Below are 22645 nucleotides of genomic sequence, written 5' to 3' on the forward strand. Positions count from 1 at the left end.
CCAGGATCCATCTAGTGGGAAGGCCCACAAGCAGTAAGGGTGGGACAAAACATCTAGTCACACTGCGCCTCGCCCCACCTAGCCAAACCCTTCAGTTCCTGGGCCTCTGACACCACTCCGTGTGGCTGCCCTGTTCAGGCTGGGACAGCAGAAAAGGTGACAGTGTCACCTAGTGGGAAAGGCTTGGGAAGCACAGAGTCCCATGCCCAGCTTGGTGCACTGAGCAGGTAAAGGCTGGCAGGTCAATGGAGATGGGGACTGAAGCAGAGAAATGCCCACATGTTGCAGATGCTGCAAGGCCCCTTTTAGCAACGGCATAAGCGAGGGGAGGGGATGGTCCAAGCAGCTTCAGGCAACTGAGAGACCTCCCAGGGACCCATCTGGAGAGGACCCACAACTGTGCAGGTGCTGGAGGGCACCCCAGGGAGAGGAACAGAAAGCCAGTGAGCTGGCCAGGTGCTGCCTGCAGGGCCCAAAGGTGGGTGGCCCCCAAAGGAATCACCCAGCAGCAGGAACCTAGGGTGGAGCACAGCTGCCTGGCAACCAACCCAGGACCGGAGCTCCCTCCCCTCCCCAGGACTTACCCCGTGACCCCTCCTCGCCCAGGGTCTCTCGCCTCCCGCCTGGTTATGTCTTATCCTAGCTGCCCTTCCTGGTGGCCTGGCTGCTGCCAACTGCAGGGAGGGGAGGCGAGCGGCTGCCAGCGTCACAAATCAGGGTCGACATGTTATTTTTCTGGGAGCTAATGGGATCTGAAAACAGTTTCTCTGGAAATTCTGCAGAGGGGTCATTTCTTCATGAACTCATAATGAAAAACGAAGTGTGCTCCTCCTGGACTGCCTTTCATCTCTCTCCGGCAGCTGGGAGGCAGAAGGCCGGGCGCTCAGGAGAGACTGTCTGGCGGGCATGGAGGAAAGCCACGCAGGGACATGCTCTGGAGTGGGGAGCAGCGCACTGGGCAGCATCTCAGGACAGATAGGCGGGGGGGGGGGCAGGTGTAGGAGACAGGGCCTGGGTAGGTTGCCACCATTTCCCAGCCCTCCACGTTGTGCTGGCCTTGGGGCCCCCCGCCTCAGAGAGCCTGGGGTGGGGGATCTGCCTCGCTGAGATTCTTGGACCGTCTGCATCTCAGCCTGCCTTTCCCTCCAGCCAAAAACACAGACTTTTTCCTTCCCTTGGATGTCTACTTCTCACATCAACCCCTCCTGCTCTCACCCTGCCACTTAACTGCTGATGCTTCCAGGAGTTCAGGATGTAACACAGGCTGGCAAATCTGCCCTCCACATAAGGAAGTTGCCCAGATCGCTGCAGTTGACAGGGAGGCCTACGTGCAGGCCGTTGGCCAAGCAGAGCAGCCCGCTCGCCCTGGAGTGAACCAAAGCGAAGGCCTCAGCGGTCACCCCCAAGGAGATTTGAGCCAGCACAGCCCTCCATGGAAGCCCGGCTGCCCTTCCTGGGCTCACAAAGCCAGCCAGCTCCTCGCAGCAGGGAACTGCCTCCGGAGGAGCCCTGCAGACCGCGCCCGGGCCGAAGCCCGTCTTGCCTCGGGTGCTCCCTCTGCCAGGACAGGACAGGGGAAGACGGGGGCGGGGGGCGCCGTCCCTGTCCGAACCTCTTGCAAAAGGCAAGCCAGTGGAGCGGCTCACGAAAGGCCGGGTGAAGGAGGAGGCAGCCACGGGCCGCCGCGGGGTCTTTCCCTTAGCCCGGCGGGCCGGACTGCTGTTTCTCTGTCCTGACCCCCGCCAGCGGCACGAGAAGCCGCAAATAACCTGGGGAGGCTCCAGCCCAGGGGTCAGGGCGGCCCGCTCCTGCACTTCTTTCCTGGAGGGCCCTTCCTCCGGGTTCCCTTGGGAGGCAAAGCCTCTTTGGAGGTCCCACGCCCACTTCGCTATTTGGGCAGGCAGCCTTGGCCGGCGAAGGGAAGTTGCTTCTCCGGCTCCACTTTCCTGCTGCGCCAGCTGCCCGAGAAACGTCTTGGGCCCGGGAGGGCTCCGGCGCACCCGAGAGCCGCTTCCTGCCCGCAGCCCGCTACTGACTGGCTTCTCCCCCGCCAACCCGTCGGGGCCCCTGGCCCCCCTCCCCCCTCCCCCCGGGCCGTCGCGGTGCCTCCGGCGGAAGCCTCGTCTTGCAGGCGGACGCTGTGGCGCTGCTGCGGCGGCGGCGACCTTCTCGCCCGCGAGCCCGAAACCTCTCCGGACCTCCACCCGCCCTCCGCGTTCCTGCGCAGCTTGGCCCGCCGCTCCGCGGAGGGAGCCCGGCAAGAAGCGGAGAGACCGAGGGAAGGGAAGAAGGGCGTGCGGCGGGCGGGGGTCTGGTGGGCTCACTGTCGCACCCAGCCGCCTTTGGCGGGATTGCAGGGAAGCTGCAGACTTCCATTCGTTCTTATTTTTTCTTGGTGCTCCAGAAAGGGGTGCCGCTAATGCCCGCGAGGGGTGGCAGGGCAGCAGACCTGGCTTGGGGCCCGGAGCCCCGCCCAGCCGCCAGAAGCAGCGGCCTCTCCTCCCCGCGTGGACTCCCGGCAGAGGCTGGGCGGCCCCCTCTCCCGGGAGCACCGGCGGACCCTGCCTGCCCGGAGGAGCCGCTGGAGCAGGCGAGAGGCCGCCAGGCGGAATGCCGTCTTCGGCTGGGCTCGCTGGGGCTCCGGGCGTCTGCGGGCAGGGCTTCCTCCACCAGGGCAGGATCAGGCCGGCGGGACGGGCTTCTACAGCCCAGCCGGCGCGCCCCCTTCTGACCCGGTCCCGGCAGAGGCCTCCGGCCTCCTCTGGCCCCTATGTAAAGATAGATGGCTTGACAGGAGAAAACGAAAACCATAATCACTGGAGGGGGGCAGGACAGGCCAGGAAGAGGAAGGGCACCCCCCACCCCACCCCACCCCAGAAGCTCCGCAGCCGTGGCAGGAGGCGCCGACCCACCTAGAGGGCTCTGTGGGGCTCCATATGTGCCCCTCGTGCTGCGCAGGCAGCCTGCTGCTGAGTGGGAGCTTTCAGGGGGTTCTCCCAATTCGATAAAAATGTCGGTGCAAAATTTGAGAGCCTTTTCCTCCTTCATTAAACAAACAGACCCCTCCAATTTGAATTTCCTACCCAAGCTTTGCAAGCATAATTCACCACCAGGACTCTGCTCGCCGCTGTGTCGTCGCCCCCCCTCCCCCCCCGCCCATACTCCATTTGAAGATAAGTGGTGCTGCCACAGGCCGGTGCCAAGCAGCCTTTCTCCACTCCAAGTTTCTCTAATGGCCTTTATATGTTGCAGTATATACTTTTAGCTTAGTGTAGATGGTCGTCTCTGTGTTTCTAAATATTCTTTTTCAGTCAATTACCAGCATGAAAAGGATACAGTACAGTAAAACACCCACACTAAAGTAGTATTCCCAAACGCAAATAAAACATCTCAGTATTAACACCAAATCTATAAAACCAAGGCTAGTACTTAAAAGGTACATACACTCACACACACACAAATTCAACTTGTTTAATGCAATGAAATAGCAGCATAATATGGATTATAATATATAGTGAATCTAAAATACAGGGATTCAGTTTCCAGACTTTCACAAGCAAATAAGTAGTTACCCCTTTTGGACAAATTCTGAAGATAAAATGAGCCAGATTGATTGCCCTGGATGAATTATTATTAATGGTTTCATGAAACATACATGAATATCGCAGTCAAGGGGACAGTAGAGAAAAAAATAAGCTGTACTACTGTTCCACATGGACATATCCAATTGTTTTAAGGAATTTTTTTATACTTCCAGAACAGCAGCTGGTAAAATGTTAAACCAAATGTTAAAATGGTTTGTCTCTGTTGAGATATTTCAATTGCTTTAAGATCCCTGGCCAGTTTAGAACCCAAGGGTGGAACTCCTCAAGGACCCCTGGGGGACCCCGGCCGGGGCTCCCAGCTTTCCGTACCCAGGCCTGATCAAAGCCTAAAGCTAGCCAAACATCCTGTGAGTTGCCATAGTTACTCACCTTTTGCATAGTGGAGCCTTGCCATTGGCTGATACATTTATCAGAGAAAAATGAGACTAATCCAGCCAGGTAAAAGATCAATCTGAAGCAAGAGTTTAATGCATTAAGTCACAGTGCAGTTTTTATTACTCTTGCAAGAGGGCAGCATTTGGGATGCCCTGAGGTACCAAAAAGCTGCTTCTCAGGGATTGCAAGGACTCCCATCAGTGGGACACTTTTGTATGGTCGTATCTGCACACCATACAAGGGTGGCGCTTGGGCTTCTAAATACTCCAAACATTATACAGAGAATAAAATAAACCAATCAACAACATCTTCAAAGGACTAAAATTCACAAGGGAAGAAGAAAACAACAACACACCACACTTCCTGGATATCCTCATCAATAGCAAATTGGAAATGCAAGTCTATCGAAGAATAACCCACACCAACCAAGTGCTCCATTTCCAAAGCAGCAACCCAACCTCCCCCAAGAGGAGCTGTGCAAGAACGTTATCCAGACAAGCACAAGTGCCCTGCAGCAACCCAGAGCACCAGAAGAAGGAAACAGACCACCCACGCAGCATCTTCCAGCAAAATGGACACCCCCTCAACTTTCTTCAGAGATGCCTGACCACACGAACCACCAACACAAGCTATGAAAGGAGTAACACTGCCATATGTCAGAAACATCCCCAAAACAACCAACAGACTACCTCAACCTCACGGCATCACCGCGGGACACAGACCAACGAAAGCCCTCCAGAGCATCTTAAGGAAACCAAAAGACCAGGAGCCCAACTAGAAAAAACAGGAGTCACTTACAACATGCAGTGTAAGGGCTGCAACAGCCGCTGTGTAGGAGAGATGGGCAGAAGACTGGCAGAGGCATCCACGAACACCAACCAGCAGTCAGAAGACACGATGAAAACTCCTTAATCTCACAACACATGGACAGACTCAACCGTAGTTTCAGTTGGGAAACTGTAAGCATCCTAGACCAAGCTAGAATCATAGAATCCTAGGGTTGGAAGGGCCCTTGGAGGCCCTCCAGCCCAGCCCCCTGCCCAAGCCCCAAGCAGGAGTCCTCGTACCATCTCAGACAAATGGCTGTCCAACCTTTTCTTGAAAACCTCCAGCGATGGCACACCCACTGCGCCGGGAGGCCAGCTGTTCCGCTCCTTAACAGTTCTCACGGGCCTTGTTTCCAGGTTGGATCTCCCTCTGAGGAGCTTCCACCCATTGCTTCTTGCTCTACCCTCATTCTAGGTAGAATAAATGGAGGATAAATCGATGCCCTCTTCCCTGGGGCAGCCCTTCAAGCGTTGGAAGACTGCTATCATGTCTCCCCTCCGTCTTCTCTTCGTTAAGCTAAACATGCCTAGTTCCCTTAGCCGTTCTTCATAGGATTAAATCCAAAAACGCCTGGAAGCTTGATATTCAGACAAGTCAGCCATCAACAGACACATAGAGATAAACCACATTTACACACCATTCAAAAGACGATAAAAAAGCTAAGAAGGAAACAAAAAGAGCAGAACACCAGCAGCCAACACCCAGATAAGCAGGGATTTACAGCAGACGAACAATCAAGCAGGAACAATCAAGCAGAAAACAATACCCTAATCAAGGAACTACCAAGGAGGAAACCACTCCCCACCAACACGGGCAGGGCAAGCCACTGAATGTAAACAGGGAGCAAACCCCACACTCACTAGCACTGATCATGCTACCCAGTTGGGTAATGAAACATCTGCAAACCAACCACCAAGCTCAGAGAGCACCAAGTACTCCACAATAAAGAAGTGGCTCACAGGTGTTGCCCAGGCATTTCTCTGTTAGTCAGGCTGGCAGCTGGTTTGGCATCTGGTTCCTTTGCATTTCTTCATCTTCAGTCCCTGAGGGGCACCTGTGCTGAAGAGTCTTCTTCATCCTCAGAAATCTTCCCCAGGGAAGCACAGAGAGTGTTCCACGGCTGAAGACGGTTGCTGGTTTAGTAAAGAGCAATGGTGGCTGACCAACTTACCATGGACCAAGTAGGCCTTAACTTCTGAAGGCTTCTTTTGTGGACTTCAGACCACTTGCCAGTCTTCGCCTTCAAAAGTGTAAATACTGCTGATCCCGAGTCCTGTGGCAGGGAGGGAAGCCTAACCTGATCAATGGAGTGGACCTGCAGTCTTTGCCATGAGCCAGGTGGACTGTGTGGCCTCTAATGGATGGATGGATTGAAATCTCCTTGAAGGATGTTTTTGGCTAGTATCCCCTTTTTTGCAACAAACTATGATGTAGCATGGGGGTCCAACTTCTGACAGTCAAGAGTTAGGGTTGTGTGGCCTGTTGACAGTGGCATCCAGAAATGGGTCTGGCCTATCCCAGTGTGGGACGAGGGCTCAGAAGTGTTAAGATGGGAAATGGGGGCTTATGCATTTGCAAGGCATCAGCACCTCTAAGACTCATGCTTGATAGATTTAAGTACTCCAACCCCACTCCCAATGCAAAAAATAGCCAATGTTCTTGTCCCCCCTCCAGGGGGCTTTGTGGGCCACAAAAGGACCCACATTTTTTGCACTCCAGGTCAATGGAAGGTGTGCGCCTTCCTCCCCCAATGCTTGCTATGACTGGTGGTGAGATTTTGTACCTAACAGTTGGCAGCTTATAAGAGTTTGTAATCTGCCAAAATCGTAAACCCAAAATACGCCAGGAACTCTAATATGCTTGCTTAACGTTTTGGTGGAAAAGTCCCACAAGTGAGTGCAAATCTCAGCTCAGCAACATTCCATTCCTTAACTCGAGGATGGCTACCAAGAGACTTCAGTGCTGAGTGAGTAACAGGGAGTGTGAACAGGAGAACTGCAGTTCACTCTCTGTGGGGCTGCCCTTGAGGATGACCCTGAAGCTGCAGCTGTGGTTGTTGCTATTATTATTATTATTACTATTACTATTACTATTACTATTACTATTACTATTACTATTACTATTACTATTATATTTTTATCCCCTTTTTTACACACACACACACACACCACTAATACTTCTGCCTCCTATTTTGTCAGAGAACAGAGTGGTTCAGCTACTCCAGGAGTTAAAGTCCACACATCTTCAAGTGGCCAAGGTTGAGAAACACTGATCTATAGATATTTCATCCAAGAAAAGAGTGGATGAAAAAAAGTCACACATAATGGAAGAATATTGAAAAATGGTTGTGGCGTAGATGATGTAACTGGAGAAATGTTAAAATTGCAGGGGGGTAAATTGGTCATGTGTGCCTGGGAATGGATTTGGCAGGATTCTGCCCAAAAGCTTGCAAGAAGTGACAATGAGCTGAAACCAGGAAATCTGGTGTAGTTTAACGCTGATGTTTATTCTTGAGCAGGTCATTGAGAATTGTAGGAATATGTGAAAGAAAGTTTACTGTAGATTTGTTAATATATTACGGAATGTTTTATGTAAATATGGAGCTGAACATGACTGCCCAATGTGATAAGAATGATATACAATGGAAATGGGAGAATAAATGGTTCAGCCCACAGCAGGTAGTTCGAGAGAAGGCTGCGGGGTGTCCTCTTGGTTGCTTAATGTATTTATAGAACACTTTTGGTGACATTGCAGATATTTTGGTTGGGAACATGAATATGCCTGTACTTTTGAATGCAGTTGATGCCGTGTTGTTGGCCAGCAAATCGTAGATAGGTTGTATGATGCAACGGGCACTATGAATTTGAAAATAAATGTTACGAAGACCACGGCCATTGTGTTTGACAGGAAAAAGAGAGTAAATGGTTGCAAGTTATATACACATGATGGAACAATTAGAGCAAGTAAATGAATTTGTGTAACAATAAAAAGTTTACTGACGATGGGGAAATAGAGACATTTCAAGATGTCAAATGCTAGGAGAAAAGTGGTGGGCAATGTGTGAATTAATGTTGAAAGAAGTAACAATGTCTGTCTATCAGAACGTCCTTCTGCCCACCTCCTTCTATGGAAGTGGGAGTCAGGCATGTCAAGAGAAGCAGAAAAGAAAGACGGAGCAGTGAGAATGGGGGGCTAAAGAAGCATGTCAGAAAAAACGTGGAGAGAAGGTCAAGAATAAATGAATGGAGGTGGGTTGAATGCATAAGTGCACAAAGAAGTGCAGAAGTGGTTGGGCCACATGGAGGGAATGAAGGAGGTTGCATCACAAAACAAACAGATGAAAATTGTGCTTGGACGGAGGAGAGGAGACTCTCAAAGGCGGAAGCTGAAAGGCCACTCCCAAATGGGGAAGATGGAGCAATACCCTTCTCTGTGGTGTGGCTTTAATAATATGTTTACGGGTTGGATTAATCATCTGTTGACACTACATGGATCTTATTTTTCCTTTTTTAATAGTTTCTTTCTTCTTCTGATTATTTGAATTCCTATGTCTGTTTTTCTCCCATAAAATCACAGATGCATTTTTATTGTCACTGTTGTTTATTGTATTTCACTAATCAAAAAATTTAAAACATTGAAGATCAAAAGGCAGTTTATGAGGCAGTGAGTGGGTGTAGTGGATAGAAAGGGATGGAGATGGGTAGTGAATTGTTTGGTGTGAACTAGTTCTAGCTATGTTTCAGCTTTTCTGTCTTGCTATTTCTTACTCTTTTTCTGGGCTGTGAATAATTTTGCTCATCCTGAGAGGAAATACTGTGATGGGGAGGCAGTTGTGGCTTGCAGGGCTTGCTAAGTAAAAGCAAGAAATGTGAGCTCATAAAAGATGTTGAGAAAAATCCAAGTGTCATGGCCATGCTTCAGCTGAGGAGGAAGGGGGAGAATGCATCAGTGCAAGGAAAGGTGCCTCTGTCCCAGGAATGGCGGTGGAAGTGGCTCTCCACCAGGAAGATGTTCAAGCTGAGGAGCTTCTGCCTCAGCTTCCCTGCAGCACAGAGGCAGGCTGGGCGCCTCGTGGCCTCAGACAGGGCTGGGCAAAGGGGAGGCCCTCCCACCTTGCAGCATCACAACTGACATCTTGCAGCTGGCATCCCTGAAGGTCATGCACTTGCCCTCACAAAGAGGAAGGCATGTGGGGGGAAGTGGGGGGAAGGAGCACCCAGAGGCAGGAGGACTGGCCCTGCCAGCCATGGGTCTGCAAGGGGAAAAGGTTCTGCCCATGCCCAGCTTCTGCCCCTCCCTGAGGCTGCTGTCTTGTCGTCAGGAGCAGCTGTGGCCTCGGTGACCTCCCATCCAAAGTAAGCGTGGGTTAAGAATGGCAGGCAGCACCCTTGATCTTGTTTGTTGCTCTGGGATGCCACCTGCCCATGACAGAGGACCAGGGTGGTCCCTCTTCCTGGCTGCCAGTCTTGCCTGCTGCAGGGGGAGCCAGGGGCTCCTGCCAGATCAGGGAAGCCTTGGAGGCTGACACTTCTGGGGACGTGCGATTGCCTGGCGGGGGAGAGCCACTCAGCTCCCAGCAACAGAAGACTGAGGCGACCTTTTCGACGGGTGGTTGTCATCACAACCAATAATGCCATCACAGAGTTCCAGTTGTCTGAGTGTTATTATCTGAAAAAGAGCACAAAGGACTCTTCCTTGTAACGTTTCTCCCAAGGCTGGGAGGGCACTTGCACAGAGAGAGACACAAGGGTGGTTTCAGCAGCTCTGAGCTTCATCAGGAGTGGCATGAAAGAACTGAGGCACCCTGCCGTGGCAACAAGGGCCCTCACAGGAGGGGAAGGAGCATGAAGCAGGGGGGGGGGGAACAATCCATTGCACCAACCTCTGGTCTACGGGCACAGCCAGGCAGCCGCCCTGAAGTGCAGCCCACCAGTGGCAGAAAAGTGAGTGGGGAGTAAACAACAGGCCAAGCCCTGCTCTGCCAGCCATGGTGTTGATGGTGCAACACAGAACTGATGCAGCCTGATGCAGAACTGACTAAGGGAAGCAACTGGGGGGTCCCACGGCTTCCCTGTTAATATATTGTTTTCTACTACAGATTAAGGTTACTTTGGTAACTAATCATTTTGGCTGGGTGAAGAGGTTGAATTTAATTGTCCCCTTTTCACGTGTTAATGGTTGCATTGCCTAAGGGAGGAACTTGCCTGGACTTGTTTTAGTTTCAGTTTCCCTTCTGTGTAGGCTCTCTCCTCTCAGCAAACACCCTTTAAATATGTTTGTTTTCTGTAAATAAAATAATTTTTATAGAAATGCCTGGTGTGTGACTTTTCTGATCTCTCCTGGGCCAAAGGCTTTTTTAGCACTCTGCCAACATTCCCTTCCCCTCCGTCCATGGGTCATCTGCCGGCAGGGCAGCAGCCACCCATGGCGCTTCCTCGCATGTGCTGGGATGGGCTTGGTGAGTGTGGGGGGGCCCCAGGGATAAGAGTCCTTAGTCACTTTCCAAGTACTCCGACAAGGATAGGCTATGCCCACATCCTGTTAGACTGTTTCCAAATACAGATCTGGCACTGTTCTGAAGGAGGGCTAAACCGTGTCCAGAAACAGCTTGGCTAATAGCTGCAGGTGTGGGGGTGGAGCATGAGTTGACATGGGAGGAGCTTGTGACCCCTCAGCCAGACTGTACTTGGAGACGGGTTGAGCGCACTTTCAAAAGAGCTCTAGACCCACATTCAGAAATAGCCCACCTGACAGGTTGCATGTGAACAGGAGGGTGTGAGGTGCATGGGGGGGGGGTCCTCTCTTCTGCTTTGCCCTGTGCACAAGACCTGTGCACCTGTCTGTCGGGCTAATGGGCATGCAAGAGCTGCGCAGGGGGAGGGAGGGACCACTTCCGCTGACAGGAAACGGCAAAAGGAGCCATGGAGAAGGCGGGATGGGGCTGCCCCAGTAAAAGCCATAGAGGAGCACAGCCACACAAACCTTTTTGTTGGAAGCAGCAGCAGAACCCCATATTGCACTCATGGGTGACGAAAGCCGCCTCATGGGGCCTGTGGAACCGGCTCCTTTCCCGGCTTAAATCAACCTTCTGGGCAGTGCAGGGCTCATGCTCCCCCAAATGCTTGCAGTGCCAGAGGGAGGCCTGCTTCCCGCCCTGGCAGCAGCAGCAGGGGAGTCAGACAGGTGATGCTGGGGGCCTTCCCGGCTGCAGGAGAAGCCAGGTGGAAAAGACTGAGGGCTTATAGGAGGGGGGTGGGCGTGCAGCCGGCACCCGTCCAGGCAGCTCAGGGAGGAAAGAGACAAAAGGGCTCTGCCTCAGATCTGCTGCTGCTGCTGCTGCTGCTGCTGCTGCTGCTGCTGGACCAGGTGGGCTTCTCCACGGCCAGCTGAAGTGGCTGACGGTGCCCCTGCGTGGGGAGAGGAGGGGAAGGGCCCTGCAGCCCAAGGCCCTGGTGGGAGAGCTACGGCTCAGCCCCCAGCAAGGCTCCCCAAAGGGCCCTCAGGCTGGGCAGCTCTCCTGGACCTCCTGCCCCACCTCCCAGAGACCAGCGCCCCCAGATTTCCCTGACTTAGCCAGGCCAACCCCAGCAGCGCAAGGAAGCTGCCGGCTGCATGGCCTGGTCCCGCAGAGCACCCCGCAAAGTGCTGCAGCTCCTGGCCAGCTGCTGAAGCACCAGAGAACACCTGCCAAGGCATGGGGACTCAGGCCTCTGGGAAGCCCCTTCCTGCCCATCAATCTGCAGTCCCTTCTCCAGCGGCTCCGCAGTGAAAAAGCGGGGTGGGGGGTGGGGTTGGGCAGGGATGGGCCCTGGGCCCATTCCGTCTTCCCTTCCTAGTTTGGTGCTGTCAGCGGGAAAAATCTCCCAAAAGAATTCCAATTCACAAGGTTCGATGATTCAGAGAAAAGGATTTATTTACGTGTTTGCAAAGGCGGGTTCCTCCGTGCAAGAAGGAACCCTGAACAAAGTTAACACAAAACTTTTATACCCTATCTGTCCTCCCCCTCTCCGAGGGCTCAGCTCACAATCTTACTTCACAAGTATCCTTGATTGCTGGATTTTACATGTCAGCAGGATGTTCCTGCAACTCTTATCACCTACTTGTTTCAGGGTCTCATCCTACTCAAGCATATCTTTGCTGGCGCCAGCCAGCAGTTTATACGCAATTAACTACAAATTTCTAACCTAAATAACTTTATCTAACACCCATATCCTCCACCCCACGAGTTCAGGGTCCGATGGCATACTTCCCCTTTTGTTTTAGGCACATTCAGGGGTTTTTCTTTACCTTGCCCCTCTGTTTTAGGCATCTTACCTTGCCCCATCACCAATTTTACAATAGATAAGCTGTCACTTCCCTGTTCCCTTTTGATGCATATGCAAAATGTTTTAAAGGTCAAATTTTTCATCCTTGTTCCTCATGAAATCGAGACACTTTTTATTTTACTTTTAACCCCCAGCTCACAGTGCCATCCAGAGGTCCCGCCTTGCTGGCCAGGGGCTCTGGCAACTGCGGGCCCGCCCCACCAACCCGCGGGAGGCTCGCAAGCCGGAGCTGGGATCGCGCTCGGCCCAGGTGAAGCCGAGCGACGACGAGGTAGCTGGTGCCCCTCGGCAGCGCACAAGGAGCATCCTGCCCGGCCCCGTGCCACCCCATGGGTGAAGGCATGGGTGGGCTCCCGGGTGTCTAGGCGCAGAGGCGCAGAGCGGGCGAAGGGAAACGCCGCAGCCCTTTGCGTTGCCCGAGCTGAGTCCGCGGCAGAAAGGAAAGGGGGAAGGCCGGCCGAGCCCGCGGGCGTGGGAACAGGCGGCCCTGCAGCAGGAGAGCAGAAGGACCTGGGCGGGGGGAGGGGGCGGGGAGAGAGCGGGGAGCCACCGTTCGGGGCCCCGGGAAGCCTCTGCAAGAGGAAGGGCTGCTCCGCGGGTGGCTGCCCCTACAAACGGATCGGAGGCGGCAGGATGCTCGCTTCGCGGGATGAGCCCATCCTCTCTGCATACATTTCCAGGCCATCCAGACAGCATTTATTCCAAGCTTTGCTCTCTCCCCAAATAATTTCCAAGTTAAATGCTCGAGTTACGATGCCACGTGGTGTGGAAGGCTTCCCTTTCTGGTCCTCCCCCCCTCCCCCCCACCAAATTGAAAAACAGTTGGGAAAATCCAGAGTTGCCTCCCAGGTTCTGCTGCACCGGGGATGGCACCCGAGGCTCCCCGCCCGCCCACCCGCCGCCCCGCACCCACGAGGCCCTCTGGAGAGTCAGAGGCAAGGAGAAGGGGGCTGCCCTGCCCAAACAGGCCTGCAGGGGGGCATCACCTTGGCTCCAGCAGCTGGATGGGAGTTGGGCTCTGGAGACAAACGGAGGCAAGAGATTCCATGTTACTGAGTTGACCCATTTTTTTGCCCAATGCTGCCTAAATTATAAATGCATTACACACTAACCCAAGTGACTAGCTCTGAGGCACACACACAAACACACGCACACACAAAAGCTTAGTGTATTCTGTGAATGCAACCACTGGAGTTCCTTCATCTACCCGAGTAAAGGTGCTGTATAGACCAGGCCATGACAAGGAGGGGGCAACAGGCCAAGCCCTGACTTCTCCCCTCCACGCCTCCTTTTCCTGTCCGCTGGTAGGTGCCCTTCGCGTGCCCCTGGTTGCCCCTGAGAAGTTGCCACCTGCCCTTTCCTTCCTCCCCAGAAGCTCCCCACATCCCCAGCCCAGGGCCTGGCCCCTCTTCTGCTGATCCTTCATCTTCAGGGCACGGGTCTGCTCTGAGCAACCAGATTCTGTCAGAAGGCAGCAACTGTGGCCTTTTCCAGAGAGGTGACGTGCAGGGAGCACGTCTCCAGTGCAAGGGAAGGTGTGGTCACGCCCCTCCAGGTCATCAGCAGCCCCTCCATTGCTGGGGCCTGGCTGCAAAGACAGCTTGCTGTCTAGGGCCAGGCCACTTGCCCGCACACAGGAGGAGTGGGGGGACGCTGCTCTGTGCTCTCTGGCTTTCAAATGCAGACCATAGGTCTGGGGAGCCCACAGAAGAGGGGCAGAGAGTGGCCCTGCGAAGAGCCAACCTCTGGAGGCTGCTGCGTGGAGGGCCCTATGGCGTTGCTCCGCTGTTGCGTCCATCTGCGGAGGATTCTCAAAAGGAGGGTCCGCGGCTGGAGGCTGGAACCTGAGTCAAAAGCAGCTGAGACAAAAGAATTTGTCCACCCCCTCCCACTCCTGCACTCAGCACTGCAGCCCCGGAGCTACCATTTGCTGACAAAAAAGATCCTGCCAAGGCTCCCTTTTATGTCCACGTCTTGCCCCAAGACCTTCTCGCCTCAAATAGATGGAAAGGGAAGGAAGGAAATGGGGCCAACACGTGACTTTCCTGGCTAGAATTTGCACAGATTCTGATTCCCTCCTCAACCCCTGTCTTAAAAGAGGCTCCCAGTTGAGCCGTTGGAGTTTAGTGCAGAGAGAGTAAAAGAAACAATATTAAATTTATATCTGTCACGGTGATATTTAACCTTTTTTTTTTTTTGCTGTGAAATGTGTCTGGAAGATTTTCAAAAGAATCTTTCTAAATCAAACTTCAAAACACAGTGCTTTGGAGGCTGAAATTTCAACTGTTTGCTGCAACTTGTTGGGAAATAGTCCTCTTCTTCTCATCACAGCTCTGCCCCCACCGCAGGTTTTGCAAAAGCGATGGCGGCCCTTTCTCCAGAGCCAGGCCTTGCCCCTGCCAATTGGCAGCCGATCTCCAGCACCTACAGCCGAGGGCCGCCCGCTTTCGCTGGGGCGCTGGCAGGCAGAGGAGGTCACGCTGGAAGAGAACGGGGGACCCGCCACGGAATCTGCAGGCTGAGGCCAGCCCAAGCAGGGCAACAGAAGCTGACATTACAACCAGTGCTCTCAAGAGACAGACCAACCATCAGCTGCTCTCCCCAAAGGCCAGGGCTGGGCACAAGGGAAGCGCTTGGCACCCCTTGCATTTTGACTGCAACTTGGCCCTTGCGGGTCATCTGCCCTCTGGATACGGAAATGGGTGAGAGAACACACTTATGCAGTTGTCCTGCCTCTACCAGGTATAATTCTCAAGTTGCCAATACCAAGATAGCTCAACAGGGTAACAAACAAACATTCACAACATTTGCAGAGGCACCACACTGAAAATGATGCAGTCCTGACATTTGGATTTTGAATGAGAAGTTTTAAAATCAGTCCAAGCATTTTAGCCTTCTTGGCATCACTTGCCTGCCTCCAGTTCTGGGCATTTGGCCAGAATTCCCAGAAATTGGGCCTGAAGACGTGACATGGTTGGGAGTCACTACAGAGAACTGGAAGCCAGCCGGTGAGTATTTGAGTTTTATTCCTAGGCCTTTGGGGATGGCTGGAGGAAAACTCCTTCCCAGAACTAAGACCTGGGGTGGGTATGTTTGCCCCTTCCTCCTTCACAGCAGAGGCTCAGATGCTGGACCCCTGGCGGTCCATCTGTGGGCAGAGCCTGGGCTCAGTCGTGTAAGGGGGCAGAGCCCAGCGGTGGGAGATCCCCCCTCTCCAGCCAGGGAGGAAGATGTGGCTGATGTTCCCCGCCCTACCATGTGCCTTCCAGCCGCCCTCAAGGCTGTGCTGTGGCCTTGCCTTCCTCTGCCTCCCTCATCCCTCCAGACCAGGGAACACGGTAAAATGGAGTGGCGGTGGGTTAATGGCTCTTCCGTATCTAGGACTTTTGTCATCTCTGGTTCTGGATGGGGTGGCACTGCCCCAGAGAGACCCAGTGCATAATCTGGGGGTCCTCCTGCACTCACGACTCCTGCTCCAACTGGTGGCAGCCAGGGCCAGGACGGCCTTTGCGCAGCTTCATGTTGTGCGCCAGCTACGCCCCTTCCTGGACCGAGAGGCACTTCGAATGGTCACTCACGCCCTGGTCATCTCCCATATAGACTACTGTAATGCGCTCTACATGGGGCTACCCTTGAAGAGTATCTGGAAGCTACAGCTGGTCCAAAATGTAGTTGCATGGGCAGTTTTTGGTGTCTCAAGATCAGCACATATTACTCCCTTGCTCCGCGAGCTGCATTGGGTTCCAGTTTGCTTCTGGGTCTAATTCAAGGTGTTGGTTATCACCTTTAAAGCCCTATATGGCATGGGGCCAGGTTTCCTGAGGGACTGCCTCTTCCCCGTTATGTCAACCCGTCCCACCCAATCATGCAGAGAGGGTGTGTTGTGGACCCCGTCAATAAGAGAATTCCATCTGGCAGGGTCCAGGAACTTGTAGGAACAACTCTGGAACACGCTGCCCCCGGAGGTGAGGTTGGCCCCATCGCTCCTGGCCTTCCGGAGGAACTTGAAGACCTGGCTCTGCTGCCTGTCCTGGGGCGGGGAGGGGAGTCATCATGTTTGGGGATGGCTAATGCCCTAAAGTGCCCCTCCCATGTGTCAGCGGGAAAAACCTCCCAAAAGAATTCCAATCCACAAGGTTCGATGATGCAGAGAAAAGAGTTTATTTGTAACGCGTTTGCAAAGGCGGGTCCCTCCGTGCAAGAAGGAACCCTGAACGAAGTTAACACTTTACCTTTATACCCTCCTTGCCTGTCATCCCCCTCCTTTGAGGGTTCAGCTCACATTCTTCCTGTTACCTTGAAGTAGCCACTCTGATTTACAAATTTACAATGCCAGCAGGATGTCAGGATGTTCCTACAATCCTTATCATTGTTTTTGATTCTGATGGCTCACCAGATCCTAGTTTAATTTACATAAGGTCAAGATAACCGTGATTGCCTTTTTGTCAGGAAGAGGAAAAACAGACATGTGATGAAGGTAATCAACACCTCCTTGAGACATGTATGGTTATCGATCACATCCTCAAGAATGTATTTAACTTCATCCTAATTCTAATGTTTGTATATATATATATCAGGGCCTGCATTTCCCCCTTCACACGAAAGTTTACACAATCCTAATAATCCCTCCCCCGTTACGTGACCTTGCTGGCGCCAGCTATTACCCACTATCTCAGCTACAAATTCTAAACCTAATGACTGTTTTAGCACCCATTTTCCTTCCCCCCTCCCCTCCTTTCAGGCAGTCCTTTTTTCTTCTAGATGAGTTTAAGGCACATCCAGGGGTTCTGTGAACCCCTCCTTCCTTTTCCCCCGCTCACAATCCCCCCTTCCACTACCAACTTATATTTCTTGCCTTAAACTCAAAATGTTTTAAAATGTGTTTCTCTTCTATGTATTTTTCTGGATCTTTTTCCTCTAATTTCTGGTACATAATCTTTTGGGGGCCATACTTTCAATCGTGCTTTGAACAATATTTTTGATAAGCGGGATGAGACATGGGATACACGATAATCCTACCAGGATCAAAATTCCCATCATGAGAGCTTGCTTCCAGCTCGTGAACAGCCCACCTAAGAGTTAAATATCCCCTTCCAAGTTTGAACCGGGATGTGTCATCAGTCCACTCGTGACTCAGGCGCCAGCCTATAAGGTTAACAAATCCAAACCGTGGATTAACCATAGTTCCATAGTACAGGTAGGCTGGATTTCAGAACTGATTCTTAATACTTTTTCATATGGAAATATAAATTCCCTATTGTTCTAAATTGAGTACATCTTCAAAGCTTCCCTTGAACCCTGTGACTCTCTTTTCCAGGTTCAGGGACCCTTATGGTCATCAAAACTACAAGGTATTAGACAAAAAAGTTCAGGCACATGGTGCGCCCTATTTCTTGGTCTTTCTGGGGCTGCACAGTCCAGTGTCCAGCAGTATTTGGCAACACCAGTGTCTTCTTTAGGGTTTCTCCCACTCAGTTGCCGGCTCTCCTCCGTCTGGTTTAACTCGATTTCCAGACTTAAAAGGATGCCTGCTTGTTCCAACAGTAGGGCTCTGAGTTCCTGTAGATAGGGGAGACAAGGACAAGACTTGCGCAGATAACTGTTTCAAATGCTGCAGACAAATTTCTTCCCCATGGCATGCATGTCTCCTACTTCTCCACTAAGTATTCCAAGATAGAGTCACCCATCTCAAATGGACTGACTCCTAGTCTTCTCTTAGGAGCAATCCAGAGACTTCGTATTGTCACTAAAAAGGCTTGTGTCCATGTTAATCCTGCCTTTGGTCCTAGCCTCTCCAAGTTTCTTTTCAGCCTATAAAGAAAGCCTTTCACCTATTCTAAGAAACAGTTCACCCCTGGGCCACCCCCCTTCTGGAGGTTCATTCCCCTGGAGTTGAACCTGGTTGCAGGACAAATAAATATTCTAGCCACACAAATCTCTGAAGCGTTTGTCCCATGTGACTAGGTTGGTAGGTGTAGTTTTGGATATATCTAAACACTACTTTGGATAAAACTAATTTTTCTGCCCTAGCAAAATACCACCCTAAATAAGTAGATCGGCCATCTCTTCGCCACCTGACCCAATTGCTTAAACAACAAGACTTTTTCCAAAACCCCCAAAATTGGGTCAAGACTTTCACAGCCAGACCTCTAATCTTAACAACTTCATTTCTCTTTTCCAATAAAACCATATTATATACTTCACTTGCCAATATTTAATTTCCCAATAACTTCCTTAAAATCAAAACTTGTAAAACAATCACCACAAAAAGAAAGCATTGACATAAGAGCCCATCTAGTGTTTGGACTGTTTCCATAACCAAAATTGTCAAAACAAAAACAAAAACAAAAATTCAGATAGATCATACCAGTCCATGGAGGCTCTACTAAACCCATATATTGTCCAAATTTTTTTTTTCCTCTCCTGTTTTTATCATCATGTGCCATGTTTAGGAGGGATTAAAATTTAATCCATATAAAATTTATAAAAACACACACACTTCTCTAAAACTGGAATGCCAGGGGCAGAGCAGAGTACTTCTCTGGAACTGCCCCCATTCCCCCCCTTTTCACAAGAGGAGTAATCATTTCCTTCTTGGAAATGAGAAGGAAAGAGACATCTCTGAAACTTAAAAGATTGCCCCCGGTGTGTGTAAAGTTATTGTAAAAGGAAGAATCCTAAAAAGATGCGGGAGTAAAGGATCCTCTGTAAAAGCATTGCCCCTCCCCTCTGTCACCCTTCTCTCCCCTCATCTGGATCCTCAAGCTTGTAACAAGCAGGCAAGAGGCAGACAGTAAGGGGGAGGAGTTTGGGTGAGACTGGGCAAATAATGAAACACACACACTCCTCAAACAATTAAAAAAGTGGGAAAGGATTGACAAAAACCTTTCAACTTTCCCATCATATGCATTCAAAGCACACAAATCACAACATACACACAAAACCAGAATAAATGGTGGATGCAGGCATGGCTAGAACCTGCAGCCTCCTAAGGAATAAACTCACACAATCTCTCAACTCTCTTTTCATAACTCAAACCAGTTTCTCAACCTTACATGTACGCGCATATTCAGACAGACAAATGCTCTCAAAAAGAAAACCGCACACCAATGCCTCAACAGGCTGTTGCCACATGCAATCCATCACAGCCCTGCAGGAACACAGAAGCTCTTTCTCCCTACCTCTCAGCCAGGAGAAAGGAATGCTTTATTAAAAGGGCGATAGCTCCCATCAAGATGAATCTAGCCTCTCCCATGCCTATTGGAGACAATCCACACTCAACTGCCCTATTGTGATTTAACTCAACTCCTCTCCCCAGAGAGCCTGCGTCTCTCCAGGTCCTTTCCGCGCCTGTCTGTCTCCCGAGCTCTCCATCCCATGGAATACCTCCTCGACCCAATCTTCCGAGAATTCCCCCCTGCCTCCCCCTCTTTGGGGCCGCAAACCTTGAGCTGAAAACATGGCATTCCATTTCATCTTTCTTTTTCTTTCATCTTTCTTTTTCTCTCTCTTCCTGGGGTTGTTCTGCAAACACCCTGTTCATTTATGGGCTCTGCCAGCACCCCCCTTTTTCTGGCAGCTCAGTATTAGCTGCCTTTTTGTTGACTTTTAAGCAAATGAAGCGTTTCTAACACACACTATGGGCTATGGTCCACATAGTTCAGCACCAAAACTTTCCTTTCGCTGCATCTACCAAAGCATCGGTTCCCCAATGCCCTCCTTCATGCACTTATTCCAGAATTCCCTTCATAACCTCGGGAGATACTACTTCTCCCCCTCCTTCCATTTGCCATCCTTTCTCCGTCTCTCTCTGTACATATACTTTCTTAACTTTTTCTTTCCTTGCTCAGTGGGTTTCCAGATTGGGCTCTCTGGAGGGTCCAAAATTGGCACCGCCACCATCTGTAATTCCAATTGGCCAGCGGCCTCCTTTGCCCATTATCTGCCCACTGATTTCCCACCACCTCTGAGCTATGGCCTCTCTGATGAGCTGGTATATAAACTACGGCAATTTTATGGGGTCGCATCAGCATCTCCAAAGTTCTTCCACCTGCTGGACATGCTCCACCTGTTTCCCATCAGCTTTTATAAGACCCCTTTCTTGCCAGATTTTCCCAAAATTGTGTACCACCCCATAGGCATTCTTTCTCTCAAGTCATCTCACCATCACAAGTTCATTCTTATTTCTTCTTCACTTTATTTAATTCACTTTTACCCAATTCCCTTCCACACAAATTAAATTGGTCACCTACTCACAGTACTGAACACATGGCACAATCAAATCCCATGTCCCTCCATCCACAGCAAATAACAGAAGGGATGCATAGCCAAAAATTTGGAAGACCCGCAGCCTGGCCAGGGCTATGGATTTCCAAAAACCTGAAGCATTCCCCCTTTTACTGTGGAGGAGTTCAGTTCCCCTAAAGGGACAGACTCACGTTTAACTCCTTAAAGGACAAGCTCACATAGCTGTTTCTCTCCCTTCCTTCCCTCTTCAGACTTTCTCTCCTCAGCTCAGGACAGATGCCCATGCCACACACACACATGAGCACACACACACACTCTGCACCATTTCCCTCAACAAATATACATACCAATACACAGACAAAGACCTACAAACAGAAAACATTTTCACATACTCATACAAATTCTGACAGTCCTGAAGGACTCCCAGGATTGATTTCTACTGGTTCTCTTCTTCCCCGCCATTTCCACACCGATACTTTCCTCATCTCTGAGTGGCGGCGTCCTGCTGTGTTCCCTTTGTTCCATAACCTCCCTTATTGTTGCTACCCTGATCCTGCCCTCCTGCTTACGTTTTTCTCTGTTTCTTTTAAGAAATCCTCTGTACTCTCCTCAGCCCATCTTGCTTACTGCCTTCTCTCACCCTGATCCTTGATCAGCACTAGCCCCCTCTCGACCTTCTGATTGTTTCACACCCAAGGTAGAGTCCTCCAGCCCACGCTGGATTTGCTTTCCAGCAATTTCAAGCCTCTGACTGTCGGGGGCAAAACCGGGCCGGCCTCCCAGCAAGCGCTGGCTAGTTTTAAAGTCCGACCTCAACCTATGGCATCGAGACGAGTTTAAAAAGGCATTCCTCATCGCTGCTGTCCTCTTTACTTACAAAAATGCCTGTGGGCGGGTCTGGCCCTTCCCAAGACACAGGTTACCAGACTTCTACATAAGGCACCTGGTCCATGAGACCATGTTCCACAATATAGTCCTTTTATTGAGTGATCCAATATCCATCAGTCATTCCCTCTTTGTTCCAATAGTATGGAGCTTTGGGATTAACCAATGGATAGGTGGGCCACTGCTTCATACACAACCTAATCAATTTTAACTTGCTTAAATCCCTAGTATACTTCTTCAGCCAAGGCATATTCCACTGGTTTATCACCTGTCCCAGGGGCACATCCGGATCTGGCCCCCTGCCTGGCACCACTGCACCAGGACCCTCCAGTCTCCTAGGTAGTTTACTCTGTCCTTTTCCCATGGTTGGTCACCTTCTAACTGATCTCGCCTTAAGGACTCCAGCCCATGCTGGATGCGAATTTTAAGCCCTCTCTTTCACGGCAATATCTGATCAGACTCCCAGCAGACGCTGGCTATGTTTAAAGTCTGACTCTTCCTCTAACCCATCCCCGAGGGAACACTACAGCCGACCTGAGGCACCGGACTCTCACGGCTACCTGCAGGAACTGCGACTGTTTAACCACCCACACAGCTTAAACTTGACCAACCATCCGACAGATCACACAGCAGCCGGTATTCTGAACAAGCACTCACCTATTCCAGCTCTCGTCAGAGCCTACGACTGGACTCACCAACCGATCACACAGCAGTTGGACCAACCGATCACACAGCAGTTGGGTTTTCTCACCGCGGGCCGACAGATCACACAGCAGCCGGACTTCACCTTCCTTTTCCCTTTCTCTGCACCGTCTCGTTTAATCGGGGCCCTGGGAGTCGCCCCAGGAGGACCGGGCTAGGTCACTTCAACAATGGGAAGTGGTGGCCACTCACCTTACCCGGGTCCTACCAGACCGACATCTTTTCAAGGGCTCCTGGCTGGCTCGCCAAATTGTCAGCGGGAAAAACCTCCCAAAAGAATTCCAATCCACAAGGTTCGATGATGCAGAGAAAAGAGTTTATTTGTAACGCGTTTGCAAAGGCGGGTCCCTCCGTGCAAGAAGGAACCCTGAACGAAGTTAACACTTTACCTTTATACCCTCCTTGCCTGTCATCCCCCTCCTTTGAGGGTTCAGCTCACATTCTTCCTGTTACCTTGAAGTAGCCACTCTGATTTACAAATTTACAATGCCAGCAGGATGTCAGGATGTTCCTACAATCCTTATCATTGTTTTTGATTCTGATGGCTCACCAGATCCTAGTTTAATTTACATAAGGTCAAGATAACCGTGATTGCCTTTTTGTCAGGAAGAGGAAAAACAGACATGTGATGAAGGTAATCAACACCTCCTTGAGACATGTATGGTTATCGATCACATC

Source organism: Candoia aspera, chromosome 7 (genome assembly GCF_035149785.1).
Source record: "Candoia aspera isolate rCanAsp1 chromosome 7, rCanAsp1.hap2, whole genome shotgun sequence".
In the NCBI taxonomy this organism is placed as follows: domain Eukaryota; kingdom Metazoa; phylum Chordata; class Lepidosauria; order Squamata; family Boidae; genus Candoia; species Candoia aspera.